Source organism: Scyliorhinus torazame, chromosome 26 (genome assembly GCF_047496885.1).
Source record: "Scyliorhinus torazame isolate Kashiwa2021f chromosome 26, sScyTor2.1, whole genome shotgun sequence".
Lineage (NCBI taxonomy): Eukaryota > Metazoa > Chordata > Chondrichthyes > Carcharhiniformes > Scyliorhinidae > Scyliorhinus > Scyliorhinus torazame.
In genome coordinates this window covers 32,544,181-32,560,051 of record NC_092732.1, presented here as the reverse complement: position 1 = coordinate 32,560,051, position 15,871 = coordinate 32,544,181, and the positions used below count along the sequence as shown (strand labels likewise).

Genomic DNA, 15,871 nt, shown 5'->3' with positions numbered 1-15,871 from the left:
GAGCGCTGGAATCATCCTAAAAATATACTGGAAGAGGGGCTGAAATCACCAGCCATCACGGACAATCCCAATGGATCAAACCCCTTCCCGTTCACTCCCATTGTACACAATCCCAATGGATCAAACCCCTTCCCGTTCACTCCCATTGTACACAATCCCAATGGATCAAACCCCTTCCCGTTCACTCCCATTGTACACAATCCCAATGGATCAAACCCCTTCCCGTTCACTCCCATTGTACACAATCCCAATGGATCAAACCCCTTCCTGTTCATTCCCACTGGACACAATCCCAATGGATCAAACCCTTCCCGTTCACTCCCATTGTACACAATCCCAATGGATCAAACCCCTTCCCGTTCACTCCCATTGTACACAATCCCAATGGATCAAACCCTTCCCGTTCACTCCCATTGTACACAATCCCAATGGATCAAACCCCTTCCCGTTCACTCCCATTGTACACAATCCCAATGGATCAAATCCCTTCCCATTCACTCCCATTGTACACAATCCCAATGGACCCAAACCCCTTCCTGTTCACTCCCATTGTACACAATCCCAATGAATCAAACCCCTTCCTGTTCACTCCCATTGTACACAATCTCAATGGACCCAAAACCCTTCCCATTCACTCCCATTGTACACAATCCCAATGGACCCAAACCCCTTCCCGTTCACTCCCATTGTACACAATCCTAATGGATCAAACCCCTTCCCGTTCACTCCCATTGTACACAATCCCAATGGATCAAACACCTTCTCGTTCACTCCCATTGTACACAATCCCAGTGGATCAAACCCCTTCCCGTTCACTCCCATTGTACACAATCCCAATGGATCAGACCCCTTCCCGTTCACTCCCATTATACACAGTCCCAATGGACCCAAACCCCTTCCTGTTCACTCCCATTGTCCACAATCCCAATGGACCCAAACCCCTTCCCGTTCACTCCAATTGTATACAATCCCAATGGACCCAAACCCCTTCCCGTTCACTCCCATTATACACAATCCCAATGGATCAGACCCCTTCCCATTCACTCCCACTGTACACAATCCCAATGGATCAAACCCCTTCCCGTTGACTCCCATTGTACACAATCCCAATGGGTCAAACCCCTTCCCGTTCACTCCCATTGTACACAATCCCAATGGATCAAATCCCTTCCCATTCACTCCCATTGTACACAATCCCAATGGATCAAACCCCTTCCCGTTCACTCCCATTATACACAGTCCCAATGGACCCAAACCCCTTCCCGTTCACTCCCACTGTGCACAATCCCAATGGATCAAACCCCTTCCCATTCACTCCCATTGTACACAATCCCAATGGATCAAACCCTTTCCCGTTCACTCCCACTCTGCACAATCCCAATGGATCAAACCCCTTCCCGTTCACTCCCATTGTACACAATCCCAATGGATCAAACCCCTTCCCGTTCACTCCCATTGTACACAATCCCAATGGACCCAAACCCCTTCCCGTTCACTCCCATTGTACACAATCCCAATGGATCAAACCCCTTCCCGTTCACTCCCACTGTACACAATCCCAATGGACCCAAACCCCTTCCCGTTCACTCCCATTGTACACAATCCCAATGGACCCAAACCCCTTCCCGTTCACTCCCACTGTGCACAATCCCAATGGACCCAAACCCCTTCCCGTTCACTCCCACTCTACACAATCCCAATGGATCAAACACCTTCCCGTTCACTCCCACTCTACACAATCCCAATGGATCAAACCCCTTCCCATTCACTCCCATTGTACACAATCCCAATGGATCCAAACCCCTTCCCGTTCACTCCCATTGTACACAATCCCAATGGATCAAATCACTTCCTTTTCACTCCCATTGTACACAATCCCAATGCACCCAAACCCCTTCCCGTTCACTCCCATTGTACACAATCCCAATGGATCAAACCCCTTCCCATTGACTACCACTCTGCACAATCCCAATGGTAAAACCCCTTCCCATTCACTCCCATTGTACACAATCCCAATGGACCCAAACCCCTTCCCGTTCACTCCCATTGTACACAATCCCAATGGACCCAAACCCCTTCCCGTTCACTCCCATTGTACACAATCCCAATGGATCAAATCCCTTCCCATTCACTCCCATTGTACACAATCCCAATGGATCAAACCCCTTCCCATTCACTCCCATTGTCCACAATCCCAATGGATCCAAACCCCTTCCCATTCACTCCCATTGTACACAATCCCAATGGATCAAACCCTTTCCCATTCACTCCCATTGCACACAATCCCAATGGATCCATACCCTTCCCGTTCACTCCCATTGCACACAATCCCAATGGATCCAAACCCCTTCCCGTTCACTCCCATTGTACACAATCCCAATGGATCAAACCCTTTCCCGTTCACTCCCATTGTACATAATCCCAATGGATCAAACCCTTTCCCATTCACTCCCATTGTACACAATCCCAATGGATCAAACCTTTTTCCATTCACTCCCATTGCCCACAATCCCAATGGATCAAACCCTTTCCCATTCACTCCCATTGTACACAATCCCAATGGATCAAACCCTTTCCCATTCACTCCCATTGTATACAATCCCAATGGATCAAACCCTTTCCCATTCACTCCCATTGTCCACAATCCCAATGGATCCAAACCCCTTCCCATTCACTCTCATTGTACACAATCCCAATGGATCAAACCCTTTCCCATTCACTCCCATTGCACACAATCCCAATGGATCCAAACCCCTTCCCGTTCACTCCCATTGTACACAATCCCAATGGATCAAACCCTTTCCCGTTCACTCCCATTGTACACAATCCCAATGGATCCAAACCCCTTCCCATTCACTCCCATTGTACACAATCCCAATGGATCAAACCCTTTCCCATTCACTCCCATTGCACACAATCCCAATGGATCCAAACCCCTTCCCGTTCACTCCCATTGTACACAATCCCAATGGATCAAACCCTTTCCCGTTCACTCCCATTGTACACAATCCCAATGGATCCAAACCCCTTCCCGTTCACTCCCATTGTACACAATCCCAATGGATCAAACCCTTTCCCATTCACTCCCATTGTACACAATCCCAATGGATCAAACCCCTTCCCATTCACTCCCATTGTACACAATCCCAATGGATCAAACCCTTTCCCATTCACTCCCATTGTACACAATCCCAATGGATCAAACCCCTTCCCATTCACTCCCATTGTACACAATCCCAATGGATCAAACCCTTTCCCATTCACTCCCATTGTACACAATCCCAATGGATCAAACCCCTTCCCGTTCACTCCCATTGTACACAATCCCAATGGATCAAACCCTTTCCCGTTCACTCCCATTGTACACAATCCAATGTATCCAAACCCCTTCCCGTTCACTCCCATTGTACACAATCCCAATGGACCAAACCCCTTCCCATTCACTCCCATTGTACACAATCCCAATGGATCAAACCCCTTCCCGTTCACTCCCATTGTACACAATCCCAATGGGCCCAAACCCCTTCCCGCTCACTCCCACTGTACACAATCCCAATGGATCAAACCCCTTCCCATTCACTCCCATTGCACACAATCCCAATGGACCCAAACCCCTTCCCGTTCACTCCCATTGTCCACAATCCCAATGGACCCAAACCCCTTCCCATTCACTCCCATTGTACACAATCCCAATGGATCAAACCCCTTCCCATTCACTCCCATTGTACACAATCCCAATGGACCAAACCCCTTCCCATTCACTCCCATTGTACACAATCCCAATGGATCAAACCCTTTCCCATTCACTCTCATTGTACACAATCCCAATGGATCAAACCCCTTCCCGTTCACTCCCATTGTACACAATCCCAATGGATCAAACCCTTTCCCATTCACTCCCATTGTACACAATCCCAATGGATCAAACCCCTTCCCGTTCACTCCCATTGTACACAATCCCAATGGATCAAACCTCTTCCCGTTCACTCCCATTGTACACAATCCCAATGGATCAAACCCCTTCCCATTCACTCCCATTGTACACAATCCCAATGGATCATACCCCTTCCCGTTCACTCCCATTGTACACAATCCCAATGGATCAAATCCCTTCCCGTTCACTCCCATTGTACACAATCCCAATGGATCAAACCCCTTCCCGTTCACTCCCACTGTGCACAATCCCAATGGACCCAAACCCCTTCCCATTCACTCCCATTGGACACAATCCCAATGGATCAAAACCCTCCCGTTCACTCCCATTGTACACAATCCCAATGGATCAAACCCCTTCCCGTTCACTCCCATTGTACACAATCCCAATGGATCAAACCCCTTCCCGTTCACTCCCATTGTACACAATCCCAATGGATCAAACCCCTTCCCGTTCACTCCCATTGTACACAATCCCAATGGATCAAACCCTTTCCCATTCACTCCCATTGTACACAATCCCAATGGATCATACCCCTTCCCGTTCACTCCCATTGTACACAATCCCAATGGATCAAATCCCTTCCCGTTCACTCCCATTGTACACAATCCCAATGGATCAAACCCCTTCCCGTTCACTCCCACTGTGCACAATCCCAATGGACCCAAACCCCTTCCCATTCACTCCCATTGGACACAATCCCAATGGATCAAAACCCTCCCGTTCACTCCCATTGTACACAATCCCAATGGATCAAACCCCTTCCCGTTCACTCCCATTGTACACAATCCCAATGGATCAAACCCTTTCCCATTCACTCCCATTGTACACAATCCCAATGGATCAAACCCCTTCCCGTTCACTCCCATTGTACACAATCCCAATGGATCAAACCCCTTCCCGTTCACTCCCATTGTACACAATCCCAATGGATCAAACCCTTTCCCATTCACTCCCATTGTACACAATCCCAATGGATCAAACCCCTTCCCGTTCACTCCCATTGTACACAATCCCAATGGATCAAATCCCTTCCCGTTCACTCCCATTGTACACAATCCCAATGGACACAAACCCCTTCCCGTTGACTCCCATTGTACACAATCCCAATGGGTCAAACCCCTTCCCGTTCACTCCCATTGTACACAATCCCAATGGATCAAATCCCTTCCCATTCACTCCCATTGTACACAATCCCAATGGATCAAACCCCTTCCCGTTCACTCCCATTATACACAGTCCCAATGGACCCAAACCCCTTCCCGTTCACTCCCACTGTGCACAATCCCAATGGATCAAACCCCTTCCCATTCACTCCCATTGTACACAATCCCAATGGATCAAACCCTTTCCCGTTCACTCCCACTCTGCACAATCCCAATGGATCAAACCCCTTCCCGTTCACTCCCATTGTACACAATCCCAATGGATCAAACCCCTTCCCGTTCACTCCCATTGTACACAATCCCAATGGACCCAAACCCCTTCCCGTTCACTCCCATTGTACACAATCCCAATGGATCAAACCCCTTCCCGTTCACTCCCACTGTACACAATCCCAATGGACCCAAACCCCTTCCCGTTCACTCCCATTGTACACAATCCCAATGGACCCAAACCCCTTCCCGTTCACTCCCACTGTGCACAATCCCAATGGACCCAAACCCCTTCCCGTTCACTCCCACTCTACACAATCCCAATGGATCAAACACCTTCCCGTTCACTCCCACTCTACACAATCCCAATGGATCAAACCCCTTCCCATTCACTCCCATTGTACACAATCCCAATGGATCCAAACCCCTTCCCGTTCACTCCCATTGTACACAATCCCAATGGATCAAATCACTTCCTTTTCACTCCCATTGTACACAATCCCAATGCACCCAAACCCCTTCCCGTTCACTCCCATTGTACACAATCCCAATGGATCAAACCCCTTCCCATTGACTACCACTCTGCACAATCCCAATGGTAAAACCCCTTCCCATTCACTCCCATTGTACACAATCCCAATGGACCCAAACCCCTTCCCGTTCACTCCCATTGTACACAATCCCAATGGACCCAAACCCCTTCCCGTTCACTCCCATTGTACACAATCCCAATGGATCAAATCCCTTCCCATTCACTCCCATTGTACACAATCCCAATGGATCAAACCCCTTCCCATTCACTCCCATTGTCCACAATCCCAATGGATCCAAACCCCTTCCCATTCACTCCCATTGTACACAATCCCAATGGATCAAACCCTTTCCCATTCACTCCCATTGCACACAATCCCAATGGATCCAAACCCTTCCCGTTCACTCCCATTGCACACAATCCCAATGGATCCAAACCCCTTCCCGTTCACTCCCATTGTACACAATCCCAATGGATCAAACCCTTTCCCGTTCACTCCCATTGTACATAATCCCAATGGATCAAACCCTTTCCCATTCACTCCCATTGTACACAATCCCAATGGATCAAACCTTTTTCCATTCACTCCCATTGCCCACAATCCCAATGGATCAAACCCTTTCCCATTCACTCCCATTGTACACAATCCCAATGGATCAAACCCTTTCCCATTCACTCCCATTGTATACAATCCCAATGGATCAAACCCTTTCCCATTCACTCCCATTGTCCACAATCCCAATGGATCCAAACCCCTTCCCATTCACTCTCATTGTACACAATCCCAATGGATCAAACCCTTTCCCATTCACTCCCATTGCACACAATCCCAATGGATCCAAACCCCTTCCCGTTCACTCCCATTGTACACAATCCCAATGGATCAAACCCTTTCCCGTTCACTCCCATTGTACACAATCCCAATGGATCCAAACCCCTTCCCATTCACTCCCATTGTACACAATCCCAATGGATCAAACCCTTTCCCATTCACTCCCATTGCACACAATCCCAATGGATCCAAACCCCTTCCCGTTCACTCCCATTGTACACAATCCCAATGGATCAAACCCTTTCCCGTTCACTCCCATTGTACACAATCCCAATGGATCCAAACCCCTTCCCGTTCACTCCCATTGTACACAATCCCAATGGATCAAACCCTTTCCCATTCACTCCCATTGTACACAATCCCAATGGATCAAACCCCTTCCCATTCACTCCCATTGTACACAATCCCAATGGATCAAACCCTTTCCCATTCACTCCCATTGTACACAATCCCAATGGATCAAACCCCTTCCCATTCACTCCCATTGTACACAATCCCAATGGATCAAACCCTTTCCCATTCACTCCCATTGTACACAATCCCAATGGATCAAACCCCTTCCCGTTCACTCCCATTGTACACAATCCCAATGGATCAAACCCTTTCCCGTTCACTCCCATTGTACACAATCCAATGTATCCAAACCCCTTCCCGTTCACTCCCATTGTACACAATCCCAATGGACCAAACCCCTTCCCATTCACTCCCATTGTACACAATCCCAATGGATCAAACCCCTTCCCGTTCACTCCCATTGTACACAATCCCAATGGGCCCAAACCCCTTCCCGCTCACTCCCACTGTACACAATCCCAATGGATCAAACCCCTTCCCATTCACTCCCATTGCACACAATCCCAATGGACCCAAACCCCTTCCCGTTCACTCCCATTGTCCACAATCCCAATGGACCCAAACCCCTTCCCATTCACTCCCATTGTACACAATCCCAATGGATCAAACCCCTTCCCATTCACTCCCATTGTACACAATCCCAATGGACCAAACCCCTTCCCATTCACTCCCATTGTACACAATCCCAATGGATCAAACCCTTTCCCATTCACTCTCATTGTACACAATCCCAATGGATCAAACCCCTTCCCGTTCACTCCCATTGTACACAATCCCAATGGATCAAACCCTTTCCCATTCACTCCCATTGTACACAATCCCAATGGATCAAACCCCTTCCCGTTCACTCCCATTGTACACAATCCCAATGGATCAAACCTCTTCCCGTTCACTCCCATTGTACACAATCCCAATGGATCAAACCCCTTCCCATTCACTCCCATTGTACACAATCCCAATGGATCATACCCCTTCCCGTTCACTCCCATTGTACACAATCCCAATGGATCAAATCCCTTCCCGTTCACTCCCATTGTACACAATCCCAATGGATCAAACCCCTTCCCGTTCACTCCCACTGTGCACAATCCCAATGGACCCAAACCCCTTCCCGTTCACTCCCATTGTACACAATCCCAATGGACCCAAACCCCTTCCCGTTCACTCCCATTGTACACAATCCCAATGGATCAAACCCCTTCCCGTTCACTCCCATTGTACACAATCCCAATGGATCAAACCCCTTCCCGTTCACTCCCATTGTACACAATCCCAATGGATCAAACCCCTTCCCGTTCACTCCCATTGTACACAATCCCAATGGATCAAACCCTTTCCCATTCACTCCCATTGTACACAATCCCAATGGATCATACCCCTTCCCGTTCACTCCCATTGTACACAATCCCAATGGATCAAATCCCTTCCCGTTCACTCCCATTGTACACAATCCCAATGGATCAAACCCCTTCCCGTTCACTCCCACTGTGCACAATCCCAATGGACCCAAACCCCTTCCCATTCACTCCCATTGGACACAATCCCAATGGATCAAAACCCTCCCGTTCACTCCCATTGTACACAATCCCAATGGATCAAACCCCTTCCCGTTCACTCCCATTGTACACAATCCCAATGGATCAAACCCTTTCCCATTCACTCCCATTGTACACAATCCCAATGGATCAAACCCCTTCCCGTTCACTCCCATTGTACACAATCCCAATGGATCAAACCCCTTCCCGTTCACTCCCATTGTACACAATCCCAATGGATCAAACCCTTTCCCATTCACTCCCATTGTACACAATCCCAATGGATCAAACCCCTTCCCGTTCACTCCCATTGTACACAATCCCAATGGATCAAATCCCTTCCCGTTCACTCCCATTGTACACAATCCCAATGGACACAAACCCCTTCCCGTTCACTCCCATTGTACACACTCCCAATGGATCAAACCCTTTCCCATTCACTCCCATTGCACACAATCCCAATGGATCAAATGCAAACTGAATCCTGAAGGACACACTCTGACTTTGGCTCTGTGTTGCATCGATATTGGTCCAATGAGAGTTTCCTGGGTCCGGGGGAGTTCAGAGTGAACACTCGGAGCTGTTCTTATTGTGGGGAGGAGAGGGATGAGGGACAGAGGGATGAGGAATGAGGGACAGAGGGATGAGGGACAGAGGGATGAGGGACAGAGGGACGAGGGACAGAGGGACGAGGGACAGAGGGACGAGGGACAGAGGGACGATGGACAGAGGGATGATGGACAGAGGGATGAGGGACAGAGGGACAGAGGGATGAGAGAGAGAGGGATGAGGGATGAGGGAGAGAGGGATGAGGAATGAGGGAGAGAGGGATGAGGAAGGAGGGAGAGAGGGATGAGGGACGGGATTGAGGGACTGAGGGATGAGGGACAGAGGGATGAGGAATGAGGGACAGTGGGATGAGGGATGAGGGACAGGGGGATGAGGGACAGGGGGATGAGGGACAGGGGGATGAGGGACAGGGGGATGAGGAATGAGGGACAGTGGGATGAGGGATGAGGGACAGGGGGATGAGGGACAGTGGGATGAGGGATGAGGGACAGTGGGATGAGGGACAGGGGGATGAGGGACAGTGGGATGAGGGACAGGGGGATGAGGGACTGTGGGATGAGGGACGGGGGGATGAGGAACAGTGGGATGAGGGACGAGGGACAGTGGGACGAGGGACAGTGGGATGAAGGACAGAGGGATGAGGGACAGAGGGATGAGGGACAGAGGGATGAGGGACAGAGGGATGAGGGACAGAGGGATGTGGGATAGAGGGATGTGGGACAGAGGGATGAGGGAGAGAGGGATGAGGGACTGAGGGACTGAGGGATGAGGGACAGGGGGAAGAGGGATGAGGGACAGGGGGAAGAGGGATGAGGGACAGGAGGATGATGGATGAGGGACAGGGGGATGAGGGATGAGGGACAGGGGGATGAGGGATGAGGGACTGAGGGATGAGGGACAGGGGGGTGAGGGATGAGGGACAGGGGGATGAGGGATGAGGGACAGGAGGATGAGGGACATGGGGATGAGGGACTGTGGGATGAGGGACAGGGTGATGAGGAATGAGGGATAGTGGGATGAGGGACAGTGGGATGAGGGACGAGGGACAGTGGGATGAGGGACAGTGGGATGAGGGACAGTGGGATGAGGGACAGTGGGATGAGGGACAGAGGGATGAGGGATGAGGGACAGGGGGAAGAGGGATGAGGGACAGGGGGAAGAGGGATGAGGGACAGGAGGATGAGGGATGAGGGACAGGGGGATGAGGGATGAGGGACTGAGGGATGAGGGACAGGGGGGTGAGGGATGAGGGACAGGGGGATGAGGGATGAGGGACAGGAGGATGAGGGACAGGGGGATGAGGGACTGTGGGATGAGGGACAGGGGGATGAGGAATGAGGGACAGTGGGATGAGGGACAGTGGGATGAGGGACGAGGGACAGTGGGATGAGGGACAGTGGGATGAGGGACAGTGGGATGAGGGACAGTGGGATGAGGGACAGAGGGATGAGGGATGAGGGACAGAGGGATGAGGGACAGAGGGATGAGGGACAGAGGGATGAGGGACAGAGGGATGAGGGACAGTGGGATGAGGGACAGTGGGATGAGGGACAGAGGGACAGAGGGATGAGGGACAGAGGGATGAGGGACAGAGGGATGAGGGACAGAGGGATGGAGGGATGAGGGACAGGGGAAGAGGGATGAGGGGATGAGGGACAGGGGGATGAGGGATGAGGGACAGGAGGATGAGGGACAGGGGGATGAGGGATGAGGGACAGGGGGATGAGGGACAGGGGGATGAGGGATGAGGGACAGGGGGATGAGGGATGAGGGACATGAGGGATGAGGGACAGGTGGGTGAGGGATGAGGGACAGGGGGTGAGGGATGAGGGACAGGGGGATGAGGGACAGGGGGATGAGGGACAATGGGATGAGGGACAATGGGATGAGGGACAGGGGGATGAGGGGTGAGGGACAGGGGGATGAGGGATGAGGGACAGGGGGATGAGGGATGAGGGACAGGGAGATGAGGGATGAGGGACAGGGGGATGAGGGACAGGGGATGAGGGATGAGGGACAGGGGGATGAGGGATGAGGGACAGGGGGATGAGGGATGAGGGACAGTGGGATGAGGGACAGGGGGGTGAGGAATGAGGGACAGTGGGAAGAAGGATGAGGGACAGGGGGATGAGGAATGAGGGACAGTGGGATGAGGGATGAGGGACAGTGTGATGAGGGATGAGGGACGGGGGATGAGGGACAGAGGGGTGAGGGACAGTGGGATGAGGAATGAGGGATAGTGGGATGAGGGACAGGGGGAAGAGGGATGAGGGACAGAGGGATGAGGGATGAGGGACAGGGGGATGAGGGATGAGGGACAGGAGGATGAGGGATGAGGGACAGGAGGATGAGGGATGAGGGACAGGGGGATGAGGGATGAGGGGCAGGGTGATGAGGGATGAGGGACAGGGGGATGAGGGATGAGGGACAGGGGGATGAGGGATGAGGGACAGGGTGGTGAGGGACAGGGGGATGAGGGACAGGGGGATGAGGGACAGGGGAATGAGGGGCAGGGGGGTGAGGGACAGGGGGATGAGGGACAGGGGGATGAGGGACAGGGGGATGAGGAGTGAGGGACAGGGGGATGAGGGGTGAGGGACAGGGGGATGAGGGATGAGGGACAGGGGGATGAGGGATGAGGGACAGGGGGATGAGGGATGAGGGACAGGGGGATGAGGGACAGGGGGATGAGGGATGAGGGACAGGGGGATGAGGGACAGGGGGATAAGGGATGAGGGACAGGGGGATGAGGGATGAGGGACAGGGGGATGAGGGACAGGGGGATGAGGGATGAGGGACAGGGGGATGAGGGACAGGGGGATAAGGGATGAGGGACAGGGGGATCAGGGACAGGGGGATGAGGGATGAGGGACAGGGGGATGAGGGACAGGGGGATGAGGGACAGGGGGATGAGGGACAGGGGGATGAGGGACAGGGGGGTGAGGGACAGGGGGGTGAGGGACAGGGGGGTGAGGGACAGGGGGGTGAGGGACAGGGGGGTGAGGGACAGGGGGATGAGGGGCAGGGGGGTGAGGGACAGGGGGATGAGGGACAGGGGGATGAGGGGCAGGGGGATGAGGGGCAGGGGGATGAGGGGCAGGGGGATGAGGGGCAGGGGGATGAGGGGCAGGGGGATGAGGGGCAGGGGGATGAGGGGCAGGGGGATGAGGGACAGGGGGATGAGGGGCAGGGGGATGAGGGGCAGGGGGATGAGGGACAGGGGGATGAGGGACAGGGGGATGAGGGGTGAGGGACAGGGGGATGAGGGACGGGGGGATGAGGGACGGGGGGATGAGGGACGGGGGGATGAGGGGTGAGGGACAGGGGGATGAGGGACGGGGGGATGAGGGACGGGGGGATGAGGGACGGGGGGATGAGGGACGGGGGGATGAGGGACGGGGGGATGAGGGACAGAGGGGTGAGGGACAGGGGGATGAGGAATGAGGGACAGTGGGATGAAGGACAGGGGGAAGAGGGATGAGGGACAGAGGGACGTGGGATGAGGGACAGGGGGATGAGGGATGAGGGACAGGAGGATGAGGGATGAGGGACAGGAGGATGAGGGATGAGGGACAGAAGGGTGAGGGATGAGGGACAGGGGGATGAGGGACAGGGGGATGAGGGACAGGGGGATGAGGGACAGGGGGATGAGGGACAGGGGGATGAGGGGTGAGGGACAGGGGGATGAGGGATGAGGGACAGGGGGATGAGGGGATGAGGGACAGGGTGATGAGGGACAGGGGGATGAGGGATGAGGGACAGGGGGGTGAGGGACAGGGGGATGAGGGATGAGGGGACAGGGGGATGAGGATGAGGGACTGGGGGATGAGGGACAGGGGGATGAGGGATGAGGGACAGGGGATGAGGGACAGGGGGATGAGGGATGAGGGGACGGGGGATGAGGGACAGGGGGATGAGGGACAGGGGGATGAGGGACAGGGGGATGAGGGACAGGGGGATGAGGGGACAGGGGATGAGGGATGAGGGACAGGGGGGTGAGGGACAGGGGGATGAGGGATGAGGACAGGGGGATGAGGGATGAGGGACAGGGGGATGAGGGACAGGAGGATGAGGGATGAGGGACAGGGGATGAGGGACAGGGGGATGAGGGATGAGGGACGGGGGGATGAGGGACAGGGGGATGAGGGGTGAGGGACAGGGGCATGAGGGACAGAGGGATGAGGGACAGGGGGATGAGGGACAGGGGATGAGGGGTGAGGGACAGGGGGATGAGGGACGGGGGGATCAGGGACGGGGGGATGAGGGACGGGGGGATGAGGGACGGGGGGATGAGGGACCGGGGGATGAGGGATGGGGGGATGAGGGACGGGGGGATGAGGGACGGGGGGATGAGGGACAGGGGGGGTGAGGGACAGGGGGGTGAGGGGACAGGGGGGTGAGGGACAGGGGGATGAGGGGCAGGGGGGTGAGGGACAGGGGGATGAGGGACAGGGGGATGAGGGGCAGGGGGATGAGGGGCAGGGGGATGAGGGGCAGGGGGATGAGGGGCAGGGGATGAGGGGCAGGGGGATGAGGGGCAGGGGGATGAGGGGCAGGGGGATGAGGGACAGGGGGATGAGGGGCAGGGGGATGAGGGGCAGGGGGATGAGGGGCAGGGGGATGAGGGACAGGGGGATGAGGGACAGGGGGATGAGGGGGTGAGGGACAGGGGGATGAGGGACGGGGGGATGAGGGACGGGGGATGAGGGACGGGGGGATGAGGGGTGAGGGACGGGGGGATGAGGGACGGGGGGATGAGGGACGGGGGGATGAGGGACGGGGGGATGAGGGACGGGGGGATGAGGGACGGGGGGATGAGGGACAGAGGGGTGAGGGACAGGGGGATGAGGAATGAGGGACAGTGGGATGAAGGACAGGGGGAAGAGGGATGAGGGACAGAGGGACGTGGGATGAGGGACAGGGGGATGAGGGATGAGGGACAGGAGGATGAGGGATGAGGGACAGGAGGATGAGGGATGAGGGACAGAAGGGTGAGGGATGAGGGACAGGGGGATGAGGGACAGGGGATGAGGGACAGGGGGATGAGGGACAGGGGGATGAGGGACAGGGGGATGAGGGATGAGGGACAGGGGGATGAGGGATGAGGGACAGGGTGATGAGGGACAGGGGATGAGGGATGAGGGACAGGGGGGTGAGGGACAGGGGGATGAGGGATGAGGGGACAGGGGGATGAGGGATGAGGGACAGGGGGATGAGGGACAGGGGGATGAGGGATGAGGGACAGGGGATGAGGGACAGGGGGATGAGGGATGAGGGACGGGGGGATGAGGGACAGGGGGATGAGGGACAGGGGGATGAGGGACAGGGGGATGAGGGACAGGGGATGAGGGATGAGGGACAGGGGGGGTGAGGGACAGGGGGATGAGGATGAGGGACAGGGGGATGAGGATGAGGGACAGGGGGATGAGGGACAGGAGGATGAGGGATGAGGGACAGGGGATGAGGGACAGGGGGATGAGGGATGAGGGACGGGGGGATGAGGGACAGGGGGATGAGGGGTGAGGGACAGGGGCATGAGGGACAGAGGGATGAGGGACAGGGGGATGAGGGACAGGGGGATGAGGGGTGAGGGACAGGGGGATGAGGGACGGGGGGATCAGGGACGGGGGGATGAGGGACGGGGGGGATGAGGGACCGGGGGATGAGGGACGGGGGGATGAGGGACGGGGGGATGAGGGACGGGGGGATGAGGGACGGGGGGATGAGGGACAGGGGGATGAGGGACAGGGGGATGAGGGACAGGGGGATGAGGGACAGGGGGATGAGGGATGAGGGGGATGAGGGATGAGGGGGATGAGGGATGAGGGACAGGGGGATGAGGGATGAGGGACTAGGGGATGAGAGATGAGGGACAGGGGATGAGGGATGAGGGACGGGGGATGAGGGACAGGGGGATGAGGGATGAGGGACAGGGGGATGAGGGACAGGGGGATGAGGGACAGGGGGATGAGGGACAGGGGGATGAGGGACAGGGGGATGAGGGACAGGGGGATGAGGGACAGGGGATGAGGGACAGGGGGATGAGGGACGGGGGGGATGAGGGACGGGGGGATGAGGGATGAGGGACAGGGGGATGAGGGATGAGGGACAGGGGGATGAGGGACAGGAGGATGAGGGACAGGGGGATGAGGGACAGGGGGATGAGGGACAGGGGGATGAGGGATGAGGGACAAGGGGATGAGAGATGAGGGACAGGGGATGAGGGATGAGGGACGGGGGATGAGGGACAGGGGGATGAGGGATGAGGGACAGGGGGATGAGGGACAGGGGGATGAGGGACAGGGGGATGAGGGACAGGGGGATGAGGGACAGGGGGATGAGGGACAGGGGATGAGGGAAGAGGGATGGGGGGATGAGGATGAGGGACAGGGGAATGACGGATGAGGGACAGGGGGATGAGGGACAGAGGGACGGGGGGATGAGGGATGAGGGACAGGGGGATGAGGGATGAGGGACAGGGGGATGAGGGACGGGGGGATGAGGGATGAGGGACAGGGGGATGAGGGACAGGGGGATGAGGGACAGGGGGGATGAGGGACAGGGGGATGAGGGACAGGGGGGATGAGGGACAGAGGGATGAGGGACAGAGGGATGAAGGACAGAGGGATGAGGGACAGGGGGATGAGGGACAGGGGGATGAGGGACAGGGGGATGAGGGACAGGGGGATGAGGGACAGGGGGATGAGGGACAGGGGGATGAGGGACAGAGGGATGAGG

The 15,871-nt window shown here is 55.3% G+C and overlaps 1 protein-coding gene across 1 annotated transcript in view; it reads left to right on the top strand.

Moving 5' to 3' along the window:
• LOC140402944 (insulin-like growth factor 1 receptor) overlaps positions 1-15,871 on the top strand; it is a 125,158-nt gene that overhangs the window by 95,174 nt on the left and 14,113 nt on the right. The gene's annotated exons all lie outside the window — the stretch shown is intronic.